Source organism: Neofelis nebulosa, chromosome 6 (genome assembly GCF_028018385.1).
Source record: "Neofelis nebulosa isolate mNeoNeb1 chromosome 6, mNeoNeb1.pri, whole genome shotgun sequence".
NCBI classification, from domain to species: domain Eukaryota; kingdom Metazoa; phylum Chordata; class Mammalia; order Carnivora; family Felidae; genus Neofelis; species Neofelis nebulosa.
Genome location: NC_080787.1, coordinates 29150931 through 29162836, shown reverse-complemented (window position 1 = coordinate 29162836; position 11906 = coordinate 29150931). Strand labels below are relative to the sequence as shown.

The 11906-nt window shown below is 42.6% G+C and overlaps 1 pseudogene; it reads right to left on the bottom strand.

Moving 5' to 3' along the window:
- Positions 1-457: 457 nt before the first annotated feature.
- On the bottom strand, positions 458-1629 carry LOC131515373 (HIV Tat-specific factor 1 homolog; annotated as a pseudogene).
- Positions 1630-11906: the final 10277 nt, after the last annotated feature.

The following is an 11906-nucleotide window of genomic DNA, read 5'->3' as shown; positions in this document are numbered from 1 at the left end:
CACTCAGAGCCGCCATCCCCAGATTCTCATTTCTCAGGATGGTTCCTTCCTAACTCCTTCTCAACACCATTTTCTGCTCGTTATTTCTTGGAGTCTTCCTCAAAGCCCTTTTCAGAGCAATCTTCAGATTCTCTTTCCAAGACTGTCTTCCTCTTCAGTTTGCTTTTCAGGGTTGCCTGCAGACTTTTTTGTTTTTTTCTCTTCAGAGTCTTTTTTGAAGGTCTTCTTTTAAAACTATTCTCTTCAGACTTCTGGAACTGCCTTCTGCAGACATTTTGGGGGCCATGTTTTTTAGCATCTTTTTCGGAAGCATTTTCAAAATCTCTCCCATCTTCCCATTTTTCGAATATCTTTCCATGGATAGATTCTTCAAATGCCATGTGAGTTGTGGCTTCTTGAGCATTCATCCTGGATGTGCTAGGGTGCTCTGGAAAAGCCTTACCTTAGAAGGCCTTGCTTTTTGAAGCAAAGGTAGTATTTGAACATTGAACACCTCTGTAGGCCTCAGGATATGGAAGGAAGACTTCCACAAAGCTGTTCTGCTCTTACACTTGGGGTCTTCTCAGCCTGGTCATCTATACCCCCACCCCATGTCTGTATGGGAATCCCATGGGTCTTCTCACCCTGGCCATCTGTAGCCCCATCCCATGTTTAGACAGGGGTCCTGTGACCATCACACCACCTTCCATCGAAGGTTTGAGTACAAAGATAGCTTCCTCAAAGACACCGAGGTTATGCCATCTGGTATCTTTTAAAGAGAAGGAGATTCCTGATTGACCCAAGCTTTGAACACTCTCAAAGGTTTTCTCTGACCCTGATCAGCACCAATGGACCATCCTCAAAATCCATAGGATGAAACACTTTGGTGATGACCATTCCCTCATGGGGCACTAAAGATGTTCTAGCAGTCCAGATGCTTTTATTCCAGAACCAGATCCTTCCTGTGGGGCTTGCACCTCTTCCTTTCTGATGCCTCATATTCCCCTCCAGTTGAAACTTAGCTACCTCAGTATGTGATTTCTAGCTTCTCATTTCATCTTCATGCAAAAGCATTATTGCACAATACAGATTCCCTCTTCAAATAACTGCAAAGCCCATCTGCTTTAAGATTTCCTTGTTATCTTTGTAAAACTTGACCATAAAGTCTCTCTGAAGATCTCAGAATCATGCCAAGTCAGAAGTTGTATAAATGCCTCCACCATAATGTCTGTAGGCAAACCAGTTGCATTTATATTTGTAGCTCTGTCTTCCACATGAAGGCTTTCTTTTTTCTCTCCTTTTTGAGATTGGTGGTTTGGGGGTGTTTCTCTGCAGAGGTTTTTTTAGCATTGGTGGCAGATTTGCCATCACTGAGAAACCATCATTAGCCTGATATGCAGGCATGGAGTCTCCAGTGATCTTAAACCAAGCCTTCTTGCCTGCAAGGATGTCAGCCAGCTGCTCCTCGAAAGGCTGGGTTTCTCCACTGGAATTCTTGGTGTCTCTGTATAGTTCTCGAATTTGCAGTTGCTCATTTGCAGATTCCTCATCCAAGCACAGCTGACCCTTGAACAACACAGGTTTGAACTGCACAGTTCCTCTTACACGTGGATTTTGTTCAATAAATATACTGGAAAAATTTTTGGAGATTTACAATAATTTGAAAAAACTCACAGATGAACTGTGTAGCCTAGACCTGCTGAAAAAAATTTTTTTGAAGTGATATCTTATTGTTTATTCTTTCTTTTTATTTTAAAATTTATATCCAAGTTAGTTAACATATAGTGCAACAATGATTTCAGGAGTAGATTCCTTAATGCCCCTTACCCATTTAGCCAATTCCCCCCTCCCATAACCCTTCCAGCAACCCTCTGTTCTCTATATTTCAGTCTCTTATGTTGTTTTAAAATTTTTGTGTTTAGTGTTACTTATTTTTGAGAGAGACAGAGACAGAGTATGAGTGGGGGGACAGAGAGAGAGGGAGACACAGAATCCGAAGCAGGCTCAGGCTCTGAGCTGATAGCAGGGCTCGAACCCATGAACCATGAGGTGGTGACCTGAACCAAAGTCAGATGCTTAACCAACTGAGCCACCCAGGTGCCCCTAGAGTCTCTTATGTTTTGTCCCCTTCCCTGTTTTTATATTATTTTTGCTTCCCTTCCCTTATGTTCATCTGTTTTGTATCTTAAATTCCTCACAGGAGTGAAGTCATATGATATTTGTCTTTCTCTGACTAATTTCGCTTAGCATAATACCCTCTATTCCATTCACATAGTTGCAAATGGCAAGATTTCATTCTTTTGATTGCTGCATAATACTCCATTGTATATATATACCACATCTTTATCCATTCATCCGTTGATGGACTTTTGGGCCCTTTCCATACTTTGGCTATTAGACATACTGAAAATTTTAAGAAAAATGTATTATTGTAAGAATGTAGTAAATACAGACAGAAAATGTGTGTTAATAGACTATATTTCTGGTCAACAGTAGCCCATTATAGTTAAATTTGGGGGGTCAGGAGTTACACGCAGATTTTTGGCTCCCTGGGGGTGGTGGCTGGTGCCCTAACCCCTGCATTGTTCAGCTGTACTTGCTGCCCATGTGTCCCTCCTAGATTGGGAGCAGCTCCAGACGAGCAAGGAGGGGCTGGCTTACTCCGCCCGGACTCAGTGTCGCCAGTTAAGGTCCGAGGCCTGGCATCATTTTTGTATTTTCACTGTGCCTGGCTTTCTTTCGTGGTGCTATTTCCCAGTCAGACTCTGCCTCCAGAATCCCTCAAAAGTTTCCGATGCTTGGAGAATTCTACTTGATTGTCTTCCAGGCACCTCCAGTTCAACAGTAATCAAGTCTCCTTCCCACACCCCCTCTACCACCTCTTACTTCAGTAAGTGGCAGGAACATTCCTCCAATGCTTGGGGCCCAAACCTGGGCCTCACCTGGGCTCCCACTCAATCAAGCGTCATGTCTTGCTGACTCCAGCTTCTGCCTCTATTTCATTTGCCCAGTATTTCCATCCATGATTCTACCATGCTCACCCAGGATGCTGCTTTTTCTTGCCTGGATTATTGCCACAACCACCTAGATAATTTTCCCTTATTCATGTTTGTCCCTTAGAACCCATTTTCTACAAATGCTTAGAACATTCTTTTAGTACACACACACACACACACACACACACACACACACAGCTTGTGCCACTCTTGAGGCCTATTAATCCCTCAAAGGCTTCTCGTGGCTCTCAGAAAACATTCAGAATCCTTGAGCTAGTCTATGAATACAGTGTGTGACCCTGTCTCCTTTCCAGGCACTCTGGCTACTCTGTGTCTCCATCCCAGCCATACCTGACTTCTTACTCCCACCAAGAGCCCATCTCCATCTTATGACACAGGCTGCTCCCTCTGACAGGAACGCTCCCCCATCTTGTCACCCAGGCCACCTCCCGTGTCACTTGATTAAGGAAACCCACCACAACCTCTTGCATGGAGTTGGATATCCTGTCTGATACCCTGTACTTCTGGCTTAAAAAAAAAAATCTCTGTGGTGTTTTGTTTACTTGGGAAACACATGAGGATATTTTCACATACACGTCAAACACAGGGACCATCTGATTAACGTTTGTGTCCATCACTAGGCTGTTGGCTCCATGAAAGCATGGATGGGACCAGTCTTGTTTAAGCTGCGTCAGTATGGGGAGCCCCCATCCCAGGAGGTATTCCCTAAGTATTTGTCAGAGGAACAAGGTCTGCACTGCACCCGCTGGGGGCCCCAGGCTTGGTCACAAGCGGCAGTTTGGCTCTCTGCAAGGCTGTGGTTTCCCTGTGCTAAGAGTATATCCCTGTGCACGCCAGGTGGACAGAAAGTGTGGACACGTGACTGGACCTTATTGCTCACTTCCTGGTTTCTCTCCTGGTCCCGTGCTTGCTGAAACTGGCCCCTGGCACTTGATGGGGGCTGTAGTTTGGGGACAAGAGGCAGCCCACGGAGAAATTCCCTGAACAGCTGTCTTCCTTCTTTTCACGGATCCCTCTGAGATCCATTTAGGCAGCATGAACTCTGCTCCTCCTCCCTCCTGCCCAGCGGACTGCAGCTGCCACAAGTGTGACAGGTGGACAGGAAGCACAGCCACCTTTGGAGCCTCATCCTGCAGTCTGTGTGGGGTTGCTGGGCCCCCTCAAGGCAGGAAGCAGGTGCCACACCGTGTGGTCTCTGAAGTCACCAACTCTTAAATGTCACAGGGGTGGAGTGTCTGACCAGCCAGGGGATGCTGCCTCTTCCCATAAGGGAGTTAGAGGACCGAAGTTAAAGGGGATGACTCCTCACTGTTTCCCGAGTTCCTGAAGCCCAACTTCCATGAGAAAACTTGGGTTTCCTGTATGCCAAAGATGTTAATTCTGCCTTCCAACCAAAGTTGTTTGTACTTCAAGGGCTAGGACCTTATTATAGCTCAGTGTAGCTCCCATAGCACCGAGTACCCTTGTACATTGCTGAGGTTTAAAATCTCATTGTCAAGGGGCTCCTGGGTGGCTCAGTCAGTTAAGCATCTGACTTCGGCTCAGGTCATGAACTTACAGTTCATGGGTCTGAGCCCTGCATTGGCCTCTGTTCTGACAGCTCAGAGCCCGAAGCCTGCTTCGGATTCTGTGTCTCCCTCTCTCTCTGCCCTTCTCGACCCACCCCCCCCCCCCCAAATAAACATTAAAAATAATTAAGATCTCATTGCTGAAAAACTTAAAATGAAAACAGCATTGGCAGGGCTGCAGGAGTTGCTGTCAACAGAAAAAAAAAAAATAACCGCAGTCACATGTAAGGCAATGACAACATTTTTCTTAGAAGCATGAAGCCTATTTTGGATTCAGAAAGTTCTCTTTGGTTATGTAGTTAGGTCCCGCACCTAGTTTGGGTGGAGGTTAGTAAAGAAACTTATGTTGCTCAATGTAAGAAAAGTCTCAGGATATTCAGGGTAGTTCCTGGCAGCTGGAGAGTGTAGGAGAGGGAAACAGGCACAGGTCTCAAGAGCGGGCATGGGCCCCAGGATACCGTGGCAAGATGGGGAGGTAGGAAAGAGATGGCTTATGAGCATTCAGTTTGGGGAAGACGCAGGAACCGTGGGTCAGCCCGGCCAATCCCAGTCAGCCTTCCAGCTATCTGATGTGTGCTCCAGATATTTTGTTTTGCCCTTAAAGGAAAGTGCTACTCCAGGCAAGACTAGAGGGCTTGAGATCACTAGGATTGCAACAGCACCAGGACACTCTGCCTGTGACACTGTTCATTGGCTCTGTACTGCTGAGAGCACCTGGAGGTAAATAACAGGAGCTAGAAACACAGCTGGAGCTTTGCCCAGGAAATTCCAACTATGGGAGGAAGTATTCTAAGGAAGTGCCTGAGAGTGAATGCCATTTTCTAAATTAAATATTTGCTTTTTTAGTAATGCTAGTTATGATGGTGAGTAATAATAGCTAAGTGCTGGATGTAATATATGCCAGGGACTGATATAAATTCATCACGTGTATTAGCTCCTTTAATCCTCCTAACACCCCTGTGAACAAGTCCTATTACTGTCTCCACCTTACACATGAGGAAACTGAGGCAGAGTTAGATTAAAACACTTGCCCAAGGGTCACAGCTAGAGAGAAGCAGATGTGGAATTTGAACCCAGAGCATCTGGTTCCTCTCTGGGCAACCTAAGTGCCTGTGATGGGGGTAATGACAGAATGCCATGGTCATTCACTGGGCTATTAGGATGGCAGGGGTTGTGAACAGCCACCTTTGCTGTCCCACATCTATTTCTGTTTCTTCTGATGGTAACACCCGGATTTTCCTTTGGGAATCATGCCCTTTCACCAAGCCATGTGGTTTTGATAGGTGTGACATATCATTAGTACCCAGGAGTGGCACTTGACAGACCTGATCAATCAGTGTTCCATGCCTCACACAAGCCCAGCCCAGCAACTCAGGAATTCACTGATCTGCCAGGAAAGGAGACACTTGTCTGGACCTGGAGCTGTGACCATGTGACATGGCCAAGTGCCATGACAGAGAGAGCATTGGCCTGCAGGGAAAGCCAACACTGAGGAAAGTTCATCCACACTATATAAAGAGACAGCTTTCCAATGACATCCTTTGAACATCTGGAACCATCCTTGCCTGAAGGTTCCTTTCTTCAGTTCTTCAGCCATACAAGGCAACATATCACCCTTTTTGGTTTACATGGTTTTATAACAGTTGCAATTAGAGCAATCCTAAATAATCCAACAAGCACAGTTAGTATCTCCATGAAAACATAAAATACTCCAGGGAAAACAAAACACAAATTCCTTTTGAAATCTGATTGTGATCACATAGGAACATACATAGAGGTATATAAGATTAGAATAAAATTTATACTAATATATTACATTCTTTTTCTCACCAAATGGGTTAAGTATATAGTGTTCAATGAACAAAGGAGGAGAAGGTGGAAAATCTGACATTATGGAGATGCAAGAGAAGCAGCAGAGGTCAGTACAGAGACCTGAGTTCAGTCCCAATTCTGCCAGTAATTGAGTGATTTTTTTTTTTTTGGACTGAGTAACTTTGAACAAGCTGATCAACATGTTTGGGCCTCAGTTTCCCCATCTATTAAATAAGGGGAATCTGGCTTCCATAGTTACCCCACCTGATGTGCAAGATTCCAATAGACCCTTAGCCTTGTCATATTGTAATTTTTTTTCCTAAGGTCCCAGAAACAGTCTGAAATACTATCTGGGATCCCCAAGAGTCCTGGGGCTGATCCAGACTCAGAATGGTATGTCTGATTTCTATTCATCTTTTACTGTTTCGTTCTGTAAAGTGGGATGGATGCATTGAAGTATAAATTTATTAAAATGAATTAAGGACAAAGTTTATCAGGAATCTGATCACATGTCACTTGAATTCCTGTATCATTGATGAGAGAACTGCATTTTGTCTGATTCCCCCCAGCAAGAGCTGGTAGTATAGAAGATTTTCTTATTATATCCATTTTACAGATGGGTAAACTGAGACTTATAGAGTTGAAGTAACTTGGCCAGGGTCCCACCACTGCAAGGGCAGAACTGAGGCTCAAACCAAAGCAGCCTTTTTCAGACTTTATGATCAGAACCACTTAGGTTAGGGACCTCTGCCCCAGGGGGTGGGGGTGGGAGGGAAATCAGCTCTGAACAGAAGCCATTTTAAAGAAATAACCCTCAAGACCCTATAGAGGAGATCATAGTGGAAAAAGAAGTCTGAGCTGAGGCCCCTTGCTCAATAAGGGCCTAATATTTTTTGGGTCAAGGATTCTTTTGCTAAGATTGAGGTTGAAAACCCCACTGAGGCTTTCATTTCCTGCTGTGTGGCAGATAAGATGTCTGAAGAACCCTCCCTCCTGCAGCAAAAACTTCTAGAGGCCAGAAAAATCATGACAAACTTTTCAGTGCGTTGCTGAGATCATAAGAAACTAAGGGAAATGTTCAAGTGTGTCCCCAGCCCTTTCTCCCTGCCCCCACCAACTTTGCCCCACAGCAACAAAAGACCTAACTAGTGGCTAAAAGCAGAAGGATAAGCAAAGGCAGAACCTTAGGCTGCCTCAGGGTCAAATGCTGCTATCAATACTCTAGCAAGAAGGAGCAAGAGACCAGAGTTGGGGCTGTGCAATGCAGGCAACTGAACTGAGACCTAACATAAACGGGGCCACTTGTGAGAAGATGGGAAGATTACATCTGCCCTTAAAGGGACACAGGAAACAAATCTATCTCCATCGCAGCTCTGGGTAGGAGGAAAAAAACAAAACAAACAAAAAACAAAAACAGAAAAACTCTCCTGTACTATAGAGTTTGGGAATGAAATTTACTCTACCCACATTTACAAAGTAGGGGAATAAGGTGGCCCCAAATGATGACAACCCTCAGTTCAGGAAGAAGTAAACATAAATTTGCTCTGTAGAAAAAAAAACATCCCATGCCCATCAGGATACTCCCTGATTCAGCCTAATACAAGCCCCCCAAGTTGCCAAACACATGAGGAAACAAAACATCATGACTGAGAACAAGCAGAAACACCAAGCAATAGATTTTACCGCCTGTGACTTTCAAACATTAGTATTATGAGATACATAATGTAAAATGACAATGTATAAAATCTTTAAAGAAATAAAAATGGAATCAAACACTGAACGATATATAAAAGGCATTCAAAAGTGACTAGATAGATTGAAAAATAACTCATTGAAGAGGTTAAACACTAGATTAGACCCAGATGAAGAGAGATTAGTGAACTGAAAGATAGATGTGGATGAATAAGGAATGAAATGGAAAGGATGAAAGATACATTAGAAGGCATAAAGAATACAAAGACCTGCTGTATTTTTACTCGGGTTTCTAGAATGAGAAGGTGGGAAAGTGCCACATTTCAAAATATACAATATCTGGGAGTGTCTCAGAATTTATGAAAGATATTAGAGCCACGGATTTAATAAGTACCACACATCTCAAACAGGATAAATAAAAGAAAACCTATACACTGAACAGCATCATGAAACTGCTTGACACAAAAGAAAAATGGAAAGAATAGACAGATCACCTATAAAGGAACAATAATTTAAGTGACAATTGATTTCCCAATAGCAGCAACCGAAACCAGAAATCAGTGACATTGTATCATCAACACATTGCAAAAAAGATAACTATAAATCTAAACCTTTATTTCAGTTATTAGAGTAAAAGAAAGACATTTTACAAAATCAAAAAATATAGTTTGCTGTGCATAGACATTACTGGAGGAATTTCTGAAAGCTGCATTTCTTTCAGAAGGACAATGACTCCAAAAGGGAGGAAGACCTGAAATGCAATAGGAAATGGGAGCAAGGAAAATGTAAACATGGGGGAGTCTAGACAAACAATGACTATATAAAACAGTAACTATACATACAGTTAGTTCATAGAGTTAAAAAGCAAGTAGAACTAAAATTCTTGGCAAAAATAGCAAATAGAGACTATAATCTAAATTAAAACAGCCAACTTTAGAAAACTCACTGTGTAAAATAGAGCATTTACTCATTTTACTACCCATTAAAAAATTAATTACAGGTACCCACATCAAGGTGTATACATTTCATAATCATAAACTGAGTGGGGGGAAAAAACCAGGTCACACTATCACTTTAAGTAAAAAAAACATGCCAAATAAATTATTTGGGGACACATACTAAAGTGGTAGAATTATAATGAAATATTCAGAATAGTAATGTAGTGGAAAGGGACACACAAGTCTTTAAAGGCATGTTAATGTTTGTTAAATTACATGGTGGGTACTTGAGTATTCATTTAATACATATTTATTTAACATTTACTTTTACATATGTGAAGTTGTTTGTTTTTAAAAAGGAATAACACAGTAAATCTAGGTGCCAACCACTGTCGCAGGATGTTCTGCTTTGGGGACAATGGCTGAGTGAATGAAAGCTGAAAGAATTACCCCTCAGGAGCCCACTGTAGGGAATCTGAGGACCATGAATGCTCTGATCCATCTAGGGCATGACTATCCCAGTGAACAAATATCGGTGAGGGCTGCAGGCCGTATACTCTACAGTAACCCCCAAACGTCAGGGTCAGAGAAACACCGGTGCTGGTAGAGCAGACTTTTCAAGTCTCTCACATCTCAAGGTTTGGAAGCAAAAACCCTGCGAAAGCCCCCAGGGTTCTTGTGCAATTTAAGGGTAGTAGGGGGGAGCCCGACTAAAAAAGGTATTTAGGGACCCATGGATTAACAGGAAGAAAATGAAGTCTTTAAATGTGACAAGCCGGTGCCGCAGAGGACTGCTTAGGTGCGGTTGAGGTAGGGCTGACTCTATGGCGCCCTCGCGCGGGCACGGGCAGCAGCTGCAGCAGGGCCGCCCACAACCTCGGGACCTTTTGCGCCTCGTTGCCCGGGAAGGGACACGTCAGGATTGAGGGGTTAGGGCTGGCAGATAATCCGGAGCTATGACAGGATCCTTGTTTTTGGAATATCCAGGTTGGAGCCATAAAATCTTCAGGAAAACATAAAAATAAAAAGGACACCTTTCCAAGACATGACAAGTAAGAAACATGGGTGTTAGGACAGGATTATAAACCTCAACAATAACATTGCTTGATTCTCAAATTCCTATTCTTGGGAAAATGACCTGAAACCGATAATTTTAGCATTATGTACATATTCTCTTTTTAGGGCTTGAACTAGTCATTCAAAGTCAAGAGTTTATAATTTTAATTGTCGTTGCCTGGCTCACACTTCAGCATTTGGCTTTTGTTGAAACCCATCCTTCACAGAAGGGATCTGCCATTTTGCCTTCCAGAAGGGTGAAAATTCTCACAGGGGCTTCTAAAATGCTAGCACCCCATACCAAGGGTGGTGAGGTGTAGGACATAAGCAAAGCCTGTGAGTCATTACCAGTTTGGATTTCTCTCTGCAACCTGTATCACCATCCAAAGCATAGGCGATCTCAGGCTTGCCGGATCTTAAGTCAGTTCTTTCCACTGTGGGTTGAGTGTGGCTTGGAGAAGAAAACATAACTCCATTCTTACAATCAGGTTGATATTTGTCAGGGTGTGGCCATGGCCGAAGGCCCCTGTCATTCAGCATACAGCATGAACTATTTTTATTTTCACAAGAACAGGGTTAAAACCTCTCACCTAAAATAACTGAAATATATGAGACTTTTTGATAAAGTTTGCTTGCTTCCTCCTGAGAAGACATGATTTATTCCACTGTATTTTCTAATTGTAAAATCCTATGAATGTGAACCTTGCAAATACCACTTAAAAGAGTGTAAACTGATCACTATTTTCAAAAATTATGCACTAAAAATCATATTTCTCTGCTTTGAATGTGGTGCTGCACTTAAATACAGTATTTGCTAATAGTTTTCTTCTTCCTTGAATCATGCCCAAGAGGATTTTTTCCCCAGAAAGTTTTATTTTCTTCTTCAGATTTAGGTGAGAAAGTGCCCACCAGTGGAATTAATCATGGGGATGAAAGGTCCAGCATAGGGAACAGAATCAATTGTATCATCATAGCGTTGGATGGTGACATGGTAGCTACATTTGTGGTGAGCATAGCATGACATACAGGGTCGTTGAATCACTGTGTTGTACACCTGAAACTAATTAACACTGTGCCAACTGTACATCAGAAAAAAATAGGAAAAAACAGACAGTGCTCACCATCTATGTGCATAAGAACCTGGGTCTTTCAAAGGATCCTTGTGGCAGGGGATGAACTCAGCAAGCAGAGCAAAGTCATCACTGTTTCTGATCCATATGCTGTGGATTTTGAGCTGAAGATCACAGAAAAGATATTACTGATGAATTACTAGATTAGTGCTTTAATCCAGTGTTTAAAGATTTCCTTTTTTTTCTTCATAAGAAGTCAACTATGACCATATATTGAATGGCAAAATAAGGTTAAGGAATGGGGCTTAGGGAAGGGAACTAGTGGTACCCCCTTAACATGTCAAAGTTATAAACAGACACCCACAGTCCAAGTGCAGACAAATGAGCCCTTTGAGCCACTGCCCAAGAGATGACCAGATGAGTTTATGAGCCTGAGAAGAGTTTTCAACATTACTAGACTGTAACAACCCCATTCAGCCCCAAAATTTGTATTGGTTTTGGCCTTTCTCAAAGATTCTCTCATTGTCTAGTAGAGATATCTAAATAGAATAAGTGCACAAAAATTTTTTTGATTGACTAATGCGACATCATCTGACATCATTAGCTAATAAGTCATAAGTTACCTAAAGCAATTACACTGATGGGTTTTCTCATAAATATGCTCTTATATACCATTGCTCTCTCCCTCTCTCTTTTCCACCCAAACAATAGTAGGTTGAGAGAGAGAGAGAGAGAGAGAGAGCAAATAAAGTTCGAAAACAGTTATGACACCAG